This window comes from Palaemon carinicauda, chromosome 37, assembly GCF_036898095.1.
Source record: "Palaemon carinicauda isolate YSFRI2023 chromosome 37, ASM3689809v2, whole genome shotgun sequence".
NCBI lineage: Eukaryota > Metazoa > Arthropoda > Malacostraca > Decapoda > Palaemonidae > Palaemon > Palaemon carinicauda.
In genome coordinates, this window is record NC_090761.1 from 50,628,928 (window position 1) to 50,642,740 (window position 13,813).

Here is a 13,813-nt window from a genome sequence, read left to right on the forward strand (position 1 = left end):
GGGGTAGGGGAGGGTAGCTTGCTTAACCCCCTCCACACACACCTGTGCTTGAGCTCACTTTGCTTGGAGGTAGGACTTCAAGGGGGATAGGGCTAGCAGGCAAGTTTGGTTAAATAGCTAAGGTTTGTATAGTTAGGAAAAATACAAATTATCTACGAATTTGTCATTTGTTCCGTAACTGGAATACAAACCAAGCTATTTAATAGGGGTGACTCACCCATTAGGAAGGGTGGACGTCCCAGCCAGTCTAGCTTTTGGCTTTGCCTGGGGGCTTGTTACTTGAGTGTGTAAGCACCCAAGAAATAAAGAGTCCCTGCACCCCGCTAGAACCTTGCTACGCAAATATGCGGCCTACGCAAGCTGTGTGTGAAGGTATGAAGAAGTGTGACTTGTCCTTGGAAGTTGTTCTGAAGTTCTTTAGATGGAAACTTGTAGACTAGGAATCTCCCAATACCACCTCGTCAGGGTATGGGGACGTAACAGTATTAATCTTAATGCTAGGAACACAAGGTAGCATGGTTTACCTGCAGTGGTTTGAGGTCAGCTATGCAGAGAACCCAGGATGCTGCTTTCCCCAAAAGAGGGGATGATGAAGAAAAGAATAAGGGCCAGTCAAACCTTTTCATTCATGCAGACTAAAACCGGGTAATAATGCCCTCAACCTTCTGCTACTTATCCAATAAGGAGCTTGAGGTTTTAAACCAGCTGTTGTACAGCCACCACAGGGCCGATAGCGAACATATCGAGTCTCCTGTGGGTCACGTCTTGCAGGTAGTGGGATGTGAATGTTGTTTGACGTTTCCACACCCCAGCTTGAAGAACCTGCATCACTGAAAAATTTCTTTTGAAGGCCAGGGACGTAGCTATGCCCCTGATATCATGTGCTATAGGGCGACGTGATGGAGGAGGGTCTGGATTCAAGGCTAGGTCAATGACCCTACGAATCCATGCAGACATGGTGTTCTTGGTGACCCTCCTCTTAGTCCTTCCTGTGCTGACAAATAGAGCTGGCACATGAGGACAGGCTGCAGCTGTTCTTTTGAGGTACAGCCTCAAGCTCCTTACTGGGCATAGTATGAGATGGTCTGGGTTATCTGTTACAGTACGGAGACTAGAAATCCGGAAGGAGTCGAATCGAGGATCCGCCACTCCTGGATTCTGAGTCTTAGCAATAAACTCAGGGACGAAGCTGAACGTTACCTGCCCCCATCCCCTTGAATGGGCGATGTCACACGAGAGACCATGAAGTTCGCCGACTCGCTTGACCGAGGCCAAAGCTAGCAGGAATACCGTCTATCAGGTTAGGTGGCGATCTGAAGCCTGGTGTAATGGTTCATAGGGAGGTCTCTTAAGAGACCTGAGAACTCAAACCACGTTCCATGGGGGAGGTCTAACTTCCGACTGAGGGCAGGTAAGTTAAAAAAACTACGTATGAGTAGGAAAAGTTCTAGCAATGAAGAAATGTCCATTCCTTTCAGTCTGAAGGCTAGACTTAAGGCTGAGCGATAGCCTTTCACTGCCGAGACTGAAAGGCGCATTTCTTCCCGCAAATACACGAGGAACTCCGCTATTGTTGGAATAGCGGCATCGAGTGGAGAGATACCCCTTCCACAACACTAACCACAGAAGACTTTCCACTTTGCCTGGTAGACTGCTGCCGAAGACTTTCGCAGGTGTCCAGACATCCTGACAGCAACTTGTTGCGAAAATCCTCTCTCAGAGAGGAGATGCTGGATAGTCTCCAGGCGTGAAGTCGTAGTGAACCTATGGCTTTGTGGAAGATGTTGGCATGTGGTTGTTTGAGTCGTGGAGGGAATTCTTTTGGTAGCTCCGTTAGGAATTGCAGAAGATCTGGGAACCATTCCGCGTGATGCCATCGCAGAGCTATAAGGGTCATTGAAAGATTGACCGATGTTCTGGTCTTGTTGAGTACCCTCCTCATCAGACAGAATGGGGGAAAGGTGTAAACGTCGATGTTGTCCCATCGTTGTTGGAAAGCATCTTGCCAGAGAGCCTTGGGGTCTGGGACTGGGGAACAGTACAGCGGGAGTCTGAAGTTCAGGGCCGTTGCGAAAAGATCCACAGTCGGAGAACCCCACAAAGTCAGGACTTTGTTGGCTACTAGATGATCCAAAGACCACTCGGTACTCACTATCTGAGAAGCTCTGCTCAGATTGTCGGCGAGCACATTCCTTTTGCCAAGAATGAAGCGTGCCGATAGTGGTATCGTGGACTTCGGCCCATCTCAGTATCTCTACTGCTAGATGGGATAGTTGCTGCGAAAAAGTACCTCCTTGTTTGTTGATGTAGGCCACTACTGTGGTGTTGTCGCTCATCACCAGTACAGAGTGACTTGCCAGGTACTGTTGGGGCTGTTGAAGGGCCAGAAAGACGGTCTTCATCTCTAGGAGATTTATATGGAGGTACTTTTCTGACCCTGACCAGAGGCCTGAGGTTGTGTGGTGCAGCACGTGGGCCCCCCCACCCTGTTTTTGAAGCGTCCGAAAACAGCATCAAATCCGGGGGGAGGATGAGAAGATCCACTCCTTTTCGTAGGTTCTCGTCTGCGACCCACCACTGGAGATCCGTCAGTTTCGCAGGTCCCATGGGAATCTGGATGTCAGGGGAATTGTACCCTTGATTTCACCGGGACTTGAGTCGCCACTGGAGGGATCTCATCCTGAGGCGACCGTTGGGAACTAGACGGGCCAGCGATGAAAGATAACCGAGGAGACGTAATCACAATTGGGTTGGAAGTTCTTCTTGTCTCTGAGAAAAGGTCTTGCGACCTTCCTCAGCCTTGCTATCCTGTCGTCTGATGGGAAGGCTTTGTGGAGATTGGTGTCTATAATCATGCCTAGGTATACCAGTCTTTGAGTGGGAAGCAGTGAGGACTTCTCGAGATTTACCATGATCCCCAGATCTTGGCAAAGTCTCAGAAGTTTGTCTCGGTGTTGAAGAAAAAGGGATGACACCAAGTCTGCTAGGATTAACTAGTCGTCCAGATAACGGAGGAGACGGATGCCAATCCTGTGTGCCCAAGATGATATTAGGGTGAACACTCTGGTGAAAACTTGTGGTGCTGTGGAGAGACCGAAGCACAGCACCTTGAACTGGTACTTTCTGTTGTCTAGGCTGAATCTTAAGTACTTCCTTGAAGACGGATGGACTGGGATCTGGAAGTATGCGTCCTTTAGGTCCAGTGTGCACATGAAGTCTTGCGGTCTTACAGCTAGTCTGACCGTGTCCGCCGTCTCCATGCTGAACGGAGTTTGTTTGACAAACTTGTTCAGAGCTGAGAGGTCGATGATTGGTCTCCAGCCTCCAGACGCCTTCTTTACAAGAAAGAGTCGACTGAAGAAGCCTGGAGATTCGTCGAGGACCTCTTGGAGAGCACCCTTCTTCAACAGGGTCTGGACTTCTGCCCGAAGGGCTTACCCCCTTGCCGATCCCATGGCAAGGGAGGTCAATGACACTGGATTCGTCGTCAGGGGAGGTAGAGATGTTATGAACGGGACGCGATATCCTAGACTGATCAGAGAGATTGTCCAGGAATCGGCCCCGAGTTGCTTCTACCTGTTTGAGCAACTTTGTAGGCATCCCCCCACTAGTGGACATGCAGGGGGACTGGCTATCCTAGCGTTTGCGGCCTCGGCTGCTCCCTCTAGGATTCTTGCCTCCCCTGGAGGACTTTTTGTCTTCCCTTCCTTTGACAGGAAAGGGCTTAGACACCATGGTCTTCGGTGCTGTAGTCATTTTAGCGGTCTTGACTGGACGGGACTGCTGTGGTGCTGGAGGCTTATAGGGCTTAGATGTTAAAGCCCTATGAAGGAGGGAGTCTTGATGAGACTTCCTCCACCTCTCAGCTGCATGTTCCACATCCTTAGGCTCAAACAAGATGGATCCCTCTAGAGAAGAATGTCTGAGCCTATTGATCTCGGTGCTAGGGACCTTCTGATGGAATCTCTCAGCTAATGGATCCCGACGTTTCAGAATGGTATTTGCCCCTAAGTTCGAGACTTGGTTAGCCAGAAACACGATCGTGCGAGTACCTGAGAAAAGAAAAGTCTCCATAGCTTTCCTGGTACGTTCTTAAGGAGAAATCCTTAGAACGTATCAGGATACCTAAGGTCCCCAACCAGATGTCGAGCCACGAATTGGCTTGCATAGCACACTTCGCAACTTTCTCCTGGTTAAGGATCTCGGTTGCCGAGAATGAGACCTGCCGGTTGGAGAGTCTCTCAAGAGGGACTTCCCTGGTATGCTCTTCCAGCGAGTGGTGAAGAGGAAGAGCTAAACAAGGCTCCTTAAGGATCTCAAAGTACCTCCTCTGCTGTATACGAGGAGGTGGAAGGAGCTTGTTGGTGGCACTGGAATGGTTGGAGGAGGACATCTTGGAGAGGTGGTACTCTTAACCCCCTGAGACCAGGGCAGTGCTGCACTGGTCTTGGAGGGTTTCTGAGTACCAAAGACACGGTCCAAGACCGTGTCCTTGCCCTCTCGAGGAGGGATCTATGGGTCGGAAAACCTGTTGAGAGCCCTCATTAGAGTCAGAACTTGCCAAAACGCATGTTCTGACTCTTGCTGGTCTCCTCCTGATGTAGGACTTGCAGCGAAGTCTCCTGTCCCAAAAGGCTCTTGGGGAGAGTCGCGGACGTTCTCCAAGTAGCTAGCTGGCTCCATCCTAGTCCTAGTAGAGGACTTCGGTAATGTTTTAGAGTCCTTAGATTCCTTCCTGGGAAGGATGTAGGACTCCAACATTGACGAGGATGGCATGTTCCTTTCAGTCCCCACCTCAGAAGACATCTCGGCGCGAGGAGAGGTTTCCCTCATTAGTGCGATGGGGGAAAGTCTCTCCTCGCGTGATTCCCCTGAGGACGGGAAATCTTCGTCCGAAGGGGAAGGTGAGACAGTTTGGGGGAAAGAAGGAACCTGCCTCGAAGGCATGCGTGGAGTCAGTTTTGCCCTTGGAGAAGTTACTGTGTCCGGAACTCCCCTTTTTCTCTTCAAAGGGGTAGAAGCAGCCAAGGATCTGTGCCCCAATTCAGAGAAGACATGCTTGAACGCCTGCGTTACAGCTCTGATCAGTGCACCAAACCAGGGCTGTTGGCTGACAGACGTGCTGTCAGACGTACCCCTTAAAGGGACAGGAATTGAAGGATCCCTGGGAGGAGTTCTCATCATTGGTGGGTTTGCCTGAAAGGGCTTTGGGATCCTGGACCCCTCTAGATGTTTCACTTCTCTCACAATGCGCACTGGTATGCGCTTGCGGGGAGGGGAACGAAGCGATGGCGACCTTGCCGTTCGTAGTTCAGCAGTCTCGCGCGCGGGAGGATATTGACGCTCACGCGAGGGAGAGTAATGGTGCTCACGCAACGGAGAATACCGTCGCGCGTGGGAGACTGCTGATGCAAGCGCGCGGGAGACTGCTGATGCAAGCGCGCGGGAGACTGCTGATGCAAGCGCGCGGGAGACTGCTGATGCAAGCGCGCGGGAAACTGCTGATGCAAGCGCGCGGGAGGTTCGGGTGCTCGCGCGGGAGACTGCGGGTGCTCGCGCGGGAGACTGCGGGTGCTCACGCGGGAGACTGCGGGTGCTCACGCGGGAGACTGCGGGTGCTCCCGCGGGAGACTGCGGGTGCTCCCGCGGGAGACTGCGGGTGCGCGCGCGGGAGACTGTGGGTGCACGCGCAGGAGACTGCGGGCATGCGCGTGGGCGCGCGAGACTGATGGTGCACAGGAGCGCGTGTGGGAGACTGTGGGTGCATAGGAGCGCGTGCGGGAGACTGCTGGCGCGCGCGGGCGCGCAGGATCAAGGCATTGAATACGTGGGCGCGCGTGCCTGTACCAGTTGTAAGGCATGCGCACACGCAGGAGAAAGAATCCTACCGGGCGCGCAGTTGAAGTCTGTGCTGCTCGTGGGCGCGCGTCAGAATGTGGGCGCGAATCCGTAGGAGAGGATGGGCGAATGCGTGCGGGCAATGGAGAGTGTTGGCGTGATGGAACGTGGGAGAAGTCACTCTAGTTGACTTCCCAGTAGCGCCCAGATCAGTAGATTGTGGGTGCGCAGGAGAAATAATTGCTGGGCGTGAGCGCTGGCGCGCAGGAGATCACTGGCGAGTAGGAGAGCGCTGGCGCGCAGAAGAGCACTGGCGCGTAGGAGAGCGCTGGCGCATGGGAGAGCGCTGGCGTGCAGGAGGTTGACGGCGCGCAGGAGAGTGCTGACGCACAGGTAAGGGTTGGCGCGCAGCTGGGCGTGGGCGCGTATACTAGGCTCAGGCAAGGACTGGCGCGCAGGAGAACGTGGGCGCATATGTACATGAGTGCGTGCATAACGCGTAGAAGAGCTAGGTTCCTGTTGGGACGTATGTGCGTGCTGGCGCATACGCCCTTGATGCCCTGTGTTAGGATTTGTTGACGAGCTACTATAGCGCTTTCATCAGGTTTCGTTGGCGCATAGCGCGTAACTGGTTGCGCGCGTGCTCAGATGAAACCTTATTAGGTTTATATAAGAACGGTGACGGCAGGTTGGCAGGTCTGTCGGGTGGAAGGTCGACGTGTCCTTTAAAAGGACGACCTTCCACCGAAGGAGATCGCGAACGATCTGCAGAAAGGTCCAGGACCAATGCAGGAACAGTGATTGGTGATCGATGTCGAGGCTCCTCTGTGGGGGACTGGATCGAAGATGTTGAACCGAAGAGGCGCCTCCTCACCGCAGGTGAAGGAAGGCCTCTCTGGCGAAGAGAAAGGCGAGCCTTGCGACGAATGCGCCCTCTGGAGGCCGTAGGGTCAGCGAGCTGACCTTCTGCAGTCCTCCGAAGAGGAGTTCCTGTAAGTGAACTCCCCCGAGGGAAAGAAACACTAGCAGGAGAGACTGTTGGACTTAGTTTCTCCCTCGTTGGTTGAACAGGAACGGGAAAAACTAAGCCGTCAGCTACCGTAGGGTTTGAAGAGGCAGAGGTGATGGGCGATACCGCATTGGATACCTCTGACACCACAACGTCGACAAGAGACAGAGGATCAACCTCTGTCGGTGACGGCGAATGCTTGACACCGGCACCCAATCAAATGTAGTCAAGTAAAACTTCCTTGGAGGGCAAACCCTCAAGCCCCAAGGAGGACCAAAGCTGAAAAAGGGGGATTAGTGACATATCCTCCCCCTTGGGGAGAGGTGGAGCTGCTTCGCTAGGGGAAGCAACATCATCTCTCGAGCCCCGAGTTTGGTAAACAGTACATCAGTATACGCTACCACTCGACGGTCTCTCGAAAGAGACCTATCGAGTGGGAGCTTCGGAGGAGGTTTGGGCAACGGAAGAAGAGGCCTTGGGTTTTTCTCCTTTCAAAGAAACCTTCGAAGGAGAAATATCCCGTTTGGACTTCTTCTTCCGTCGTCGCGAAAACATTTCCCACTGGGAGGTAGACCCTCTCTACACTCACTACACCTGTTATTGCTATCACACCGTTGGCCCCTACAGGAAGGGCAAAGGGCGTGAGGATCGGTCTCAACCGCCGACATGAATGTTCCACAGGGGCGGTCGGGAAACCCAGGGCAGGTGCGCATATTTGTAGAGGCCAACTTCACACACAAAACTAGAAAAGAAAAAGCAATAAAGCATTAAATGGCTGCCAAGTGACGGCGAGGATGAAAGCGGACACGTCCGACTACCATCCGAGCCGAGAGCAAAGTGAGCTCAAGCACAGGTGTGTGAGAAGGGAGGGGGGGGGTAGCAAACTACCCTCCCCTACCCCCCTAACTAGAGGTTTGGGTAGTAAACCCTCGTTAAGAATTAATGGCTCGTCATTTCAGCTACGCCGAAAGTAATACCCCTATTACATAGCATGGTTTGTATTCCAGTTACGGAACAACTAACTATTTCATGAGATAATCTCTAACCAATTAGTACTTTTCATGAATGCCTCAAAATTTTTTCCAAAAATGTATTTTTCATTTTTCTAAATTACTGTTCATGTTATTATGAATTAGACTTCTACCTTTTTGGCCAGAGCAAAACATCTAAACTTTATGCCATCATTTCACCTATAAAAAGAGACTTGCCATTCTTGACTTTTTTTTACCAAAGGACAGGTTAATCTATTAGAATGACAAATTTGCAGATAATTTACATTTTTCCCTAACTAATACAAACCTGTAGTTATTTATATTTGGATATATCTTTCGGCAAACCTGGAAGGTAGCCAAATTAGACTTTTGGTGTGAGGTGGCAACCCTACCCATAGCTTGGGTAGGCAGTGGCTAGTGGTACCAGCCACCTATATATATATACTCACGGAGTGATGAACCGGTCACTTTTTTATTTGGCTTGTAGAGAGCAGACGTCTCCTCTTTCTCTCTTCCTCAAGATTGCCATACACATTGACGAACATTATTGTTTTGAGCTTAGGGTACCTCCAACCTGGTGAAAAAAAAAAGTAATTTATATTTATCCTAGCTTTACAAACCCAACTCCTATAAAACAAGGAAATGCCTTCAGTGGCACTGAAACATACAAAGAATCGTTTACAGGGTACAGTATTTGGTTAATGCCAGGTTGTACGAAGGGGAAGCTCTGCCCACCTGCATGTCACAGAATAGCTACTTTTGTACTTTAGCCTACGATTAAGAGGAGTGGCCGAGATGGAAAATTTATTAAAAAGGACTCAAGTTTGTGAAGCTAGGATAAATACAATGTTCTTTTTAAAATGATATTTTCATAATAAAATAAATTTTTGAACATACTTACCCGCTGGTTATATAAGAATGGCTAAAGTCCCTGACACTCCGGCAGAACTATTCAAAACTTGCAGCTAACGCAGGTATGCCAGGTGTACACTGGCGCCCTGGTGGACTACTCCAACTTATTCAGATTTTCCTTGCCCCTTGGTCTCTAGAGGGGAGGAGGGTGGGATTATAACTTATATAACCAGCGGGTAAAGTATGTTCAAAAATTCATTTTATTATGAAAATATCATTTTTAAACATAAAACATACCCGCTGGTTATATAAGAATGGCTGATTGACACCGTTGGTGGCGGGTCAGAGACAGCAATTTGATTGGAAATTCACTTAATAGTTACACATAACTAATATAAGAGGTTCGTACCTGATAAGGAAGCAGACTGCAATGGTTCTCTGCCTCATTCTGTCTGCTATCCTTAAAAGATCCAGCGGTCCACCCAGGGGGCTGAAGATCTCTATGAGCTGTCAAACGGTGCCATAACGTATAACATGACAGGACCTCAACTAATACCCTTGTTCCGGGTGCTCTCAAGGAACAACATGACCACTTGACCAAATCAATAGATTGCGGAAGACTGTCGACCAATCTCCACATACAACCATAAAACAACAAAGTTCCAAGAGAAAGAAAAGGGTACTAAGAATTAGGGGAACGTAGTGGTAGATCCTTTACCTACTACTGCATTCGCAGCAACGAATGGACCCAAAGTGTAGCAGTCCTCATCAAGAGTCTGAACATGTTTTAAGTAATGGGATGCAAATACAGACTTACTTCTCCAAAAAGTCGCATCCATTATGCTTTGCAGAGAACGATTCTGTTTAAAAGCTACTGAAGTAGCCACTGCTCTTACTTCATGAGCCTTCACCTTGAGCAGTCTAAGATCTGCCTCATCACACTGTGAATGAGCTTCTCTAATTAAAAGCCTTATAAAAAAGGATAGAGCATTCTTCGACATAGGCTGCGAGGGCTTCTTGACTGCACACCAGAGCGCCTCCAAGCTGCCTCTCAAGCTCTTTGTTCTGTCCAAATATATCCTTAAAGCTCTAACAGGACAGAGCACTTTTTCTATCTCATCGCCCACTATGTCATAGAGATTAGTAATTTCAAAAGACTTGGGCCATGGCCGAGAAGGGAGTTCATTCTTGGCCAGAAAACCCTGCTGCAAGGAACATATCGCTCTTCCCTTTCTGAATCCAATGTTCGTGCTGAAAGCATGGAGCTCACCGACTCTTTTAGCCGTTGCCAAGCTCACTAAGAAAAGGGCCTTCAAAGTCATATCTTTAAAAGTAGCCAAGTGCAGAGGTTTGAACCTGTCACTCATAAGGAATCTAAGAACTACATCCAAGTTCCAGGCAGGTGATACCTGATGTTTCAAAAGACCTAAGTAGGTCTTGCAAATCTTTATTGTTGGAGAGATCTAGATTCCTATGTCTGAAAACAGTTGCTAACATACTTCTGTATCCTTTAATCGTCGGGACAGAAAAGTTACGCTTATTCCTCATATCTAAAAGGAAGTCAGCAATCTGCGTTATAGAGGTATTGGACGAAGAAACCGAGTTAGCCCTACACCATTCTCTGAATACCTCCCATTTGCCCTGATACACCCTAATGGTAGAGGTTCTCCTTGCTTTTGCAATAGCCTTGGCTGCCTCCTTCGAAAAGCCTCTAGATCTTGCGAGTCTTTCGATAGTCTGAAGGCAGTCAGACGTAGAGCTTGGAGGTTTTGGTGATTTCTTGCCAAATGGGGCTGTCTGCTCTTACCGGGAGGCTTCTCGGTACGTTCACTATCCACTCCAGTACCTCCGTGAACCAGACCCTCGACGGCCAGGAAGGAACAATTAGGGTCATCCTGGTCCCCTTGTGAGGTACGAACTTTTCCACCACTTTGTATAAGATCTTGAAGGGTGGAGACACGTAAACATCCATGTGTGTCCAATCCAACAGGAACGCGTCTATGTGAGCTGCCTCGAGATCCGGAACTGGAGAGCAATACGTTCCCAGTCTCTCTGTTTTGGAGGTTGCAAAGAGATCTATGAGAGGGGGATCCCATAATCGCCACAGCTTCTTGCAAATATCCAAATGCAGCATCCATTTTGTGGACAGAACTTGATCCCTCCTGCTGAGCCTATCCACACTCACATTCTTGGCTCCTTGAATGAATCGAGTCAATAAAAGAATCCTCCTTTCCTTTGCCCAAAGGAGTAGAGATCTCGCTAACTCGTACAGAGACTTCGAGTGGGTCCCCCTGCTTCGCTATGTACGCTAGGGCCGAGGTGCTGTCCGCATTGACCTGAACCACCTTGTCTAGGACCAGATCCTCGAATCCTTTGAGGGCTAAGTGCACCGCTAAGAGCTCCTTCTGATTGATATGAAGAGCCCTCTGTTCCTTTGTCCAACGCCCTGAGATCTCTCTTTTTCCCAATGTTACTCCCCACCCCGAATTTGAGGCGTCTGAAAACAACAAAAGCTCTGGGTTCCTCTGCTGCAACGAGAGGCCCTGGCTGAGTTTGTGAGCATTGTTCCACCATCGAAGATGTATTCTGATCGTACTCGTAACGGGAATACTCTCCTTGTCAAGACTGTCTCCCCTCTTCCAATGAGCATTGAGATGGAATTGAAGGGGGCGTAGGTGCAATCTCCCCAAAGATACAAACTTCTCTAGAGACAAGAGGGTTCCCAGAAGACTCATCCATTCCCTTATCGTAGTGACTCTCTTCTCCATAAAGGCCTCCAGCCTTAGAGGGGCTGACTGAACTCTTGCAGGCGATGGAAAAGCCTGAAAATTCTGACTCCGAATCTCCATCCCCAAATAAAGGATCTTCTGGGATGGAGTCAGCTGTGACTTCTTTGAACTCATTAGAAGTCCCAATTCTTTTGTCAAATCCAGGGTCAACTGAAGGTCCTTCAAACAGCGATCGACCGAGGGAGCTCTTATCAACCAATCGTCCAAGTAGAGGGAGGCTCTGATGCCTCTCGAGTGCAGCATGCTCGCCACATTCATCATTAGTTTTGTGAAAATCAGAGGAGCTGTGCAGACGCCAAAACATAAGGCTCGAAACTGGAAGACGTCTTTCCTGTATACGAAGCTCAGATAACGTCTGCAGCTTGGATGTATCGGAACATGGAAATAAGCATCCTGGAGGTCCAATGATACCATCCAGTTGCCTTTCCTCACCGCTGCCAGCACAGTCTTCTGAGTCTCCATGGTGAATTTCGAGTTCTGGATGTAGTGGTTGCGGCCCTCACATCCAGAACCGGTCTCCATTCCCCTGAACTCTTGGGGACTAGGAACAAGCGGTTGTAAAGCCCTGGAGACTCCAAATCCCGCACCCTTTCTATCGCTCCCTTTTCGAGCAGAAGCGACACTTGAAGGTGCATGGCTTGCCTCTTCGGTTCTCTCTTGTACTTGGGCAAAAGATCCACAGGATCTGCGGCTAAAAGAGGTTTTGATACAAATGGAATTTTGTATCCTTCCTTTAGAAGACGTACGGACCAAGGGTCCGCTCCCTTCTTCTCCCAGGCCTACCAGAAGTTGTTTAGCCTGGCTCCCACTGCTGCTTGAAGGGGAGAGCAGTCAGACCCTGCCTCAGCTGGGCTTGGCTCCTCTTTTCTTTGGCTTCCTTGCCTCTGGTTTGAAAGTACTTCTCCCTGTAGGTTTGCCTCAAAAGGGCTGAGCAGAATGATAATATGATGCCTCCTCCTTAGTCCTACGAGAAGAGAAGGACGTAGGCAAAACCTTACTGGCTGTTTTAGTAACCAAATCCTGAGTAGCCTTCTGAGTCAAATTTGCAGCCACTTCCTTAACTAAATCCTGAGGAAAAAGAGCCGAAGACATGGGCGCAAAAAGCAACTCCGATCTCTGCCATGGAGTGACCCCCGCAGAGAGGAAAGAACACAAAGTAGTTCTTTTCTTTATAACCCCTGCAGTAAACAAAGCAGCCAGCTTGTTAGAACCATCCCTGACTGCCCTGTCCATACAAGACATAAGTTGGATAAGACTACAGTACTTGTGTCCGTGTCCTTCATTTCGGTTACTCTTCTGCTTAAGGCTCCCAGTGACCAGTCAAGTAAATTAAATACCTCAAAAGCTCTGAACAATCCTTTCAAGAGATGGTCAAACTCCGACATTGACCAACACACTTTAGTCTTCCTCATGGCCAGGCGACGGGAAGAGTCCACCAGGTTTGAGAAGTCTCCCTGCGCAGACGCCGGAACTCCCAAACACAAGACCTCCCCCGTCTCATACCAAACGTTCGACTTAGAAGCTAACTTGGTTGGTGAAAAAGCGAAGCATGTCTTGCCCAGAGCTTTTCTTGAATCCACCCATGCTCCCATTAATTTCAATGCTCTCTAAGATGAGCGGGAAAGCACCATTTTTGTATAAAAGGAAGTCTTCGCTGTCTTGCCTAAGGTAAACTCAGAAGGGGGAGATCGTGGAGCAACTGGTGTAAAGTTGTCCGGAAATAATTCCGAGAAGACTAGCATTAGCTTTTTAAGTCCACCGAATGTTGAGGTGGTTTCTCCTCTTCTCCCTCCGAAATATCCTCCAATTGTTCCTCGTGAGAGAGAACCTCATCCGGATCTTCTTCTAACAAATCAGAGATTGGAGCTGTGCTTTGACTCAAATGTTGACCTTCCTGCGCAGGCGCATCAGTGGCGACATGGGCGCGCTTGCGTTGTTCCATATCCACATCCAATTGACAGCCACTCGCCTTGCGTTTGCTGTCACGATTGCTTTTATAATAGGATGAATCTAACTGGCGCGTCGCGCTCACGCGATGTTCGCGCTGCGGCGTCCTGGTGCATCGCCCTGCTCGCGGTGCCGCTCCGCCCATTCATGACTCAACTGGCGTGGGTCGTCAAGCTGGCGCTTGGCGCCTGCCTGGTGCTGCCGCTGACGCTCAGCGCCTTCATCAATTAACTTCTGAGCCTCGCCACGCTGCCGCTCAGGCTCTGCTTGCGCCTCGCTCCTGCTCCCATCCTGCCGCTTCGCGGCTCGCTCCGCCATTTGGCGAACATCATCACGCTTAGACTGATGATCGGCTGTATGCTCTTTTAACAGCTGTTGTGAAACAG

At 49.8% G+C, this 13,813-nt stretch overlaps 1 long non-coding RNA gene across 1 annotated transcript in view; it reads right to left on the minus strand.

The window, feature by feature from the left end:
* Window positions 1–13,813, minus strand: part of LOC137629655 (uncharacterized) — a 142,988-nt gene that overhangs the window by 4,334 nt on the left and 124,841 nt on the right. The window contains exon 2 of the long non-coding RNA XR_011041570.1: window positions 8,289–8,413. This is a non-coding gene — a long non-coding RNA (uncharacterized lncRNA). The remainder of the gene's footprint in view (window positions 1–8,288; window positions 8,414–13,813) is intronic.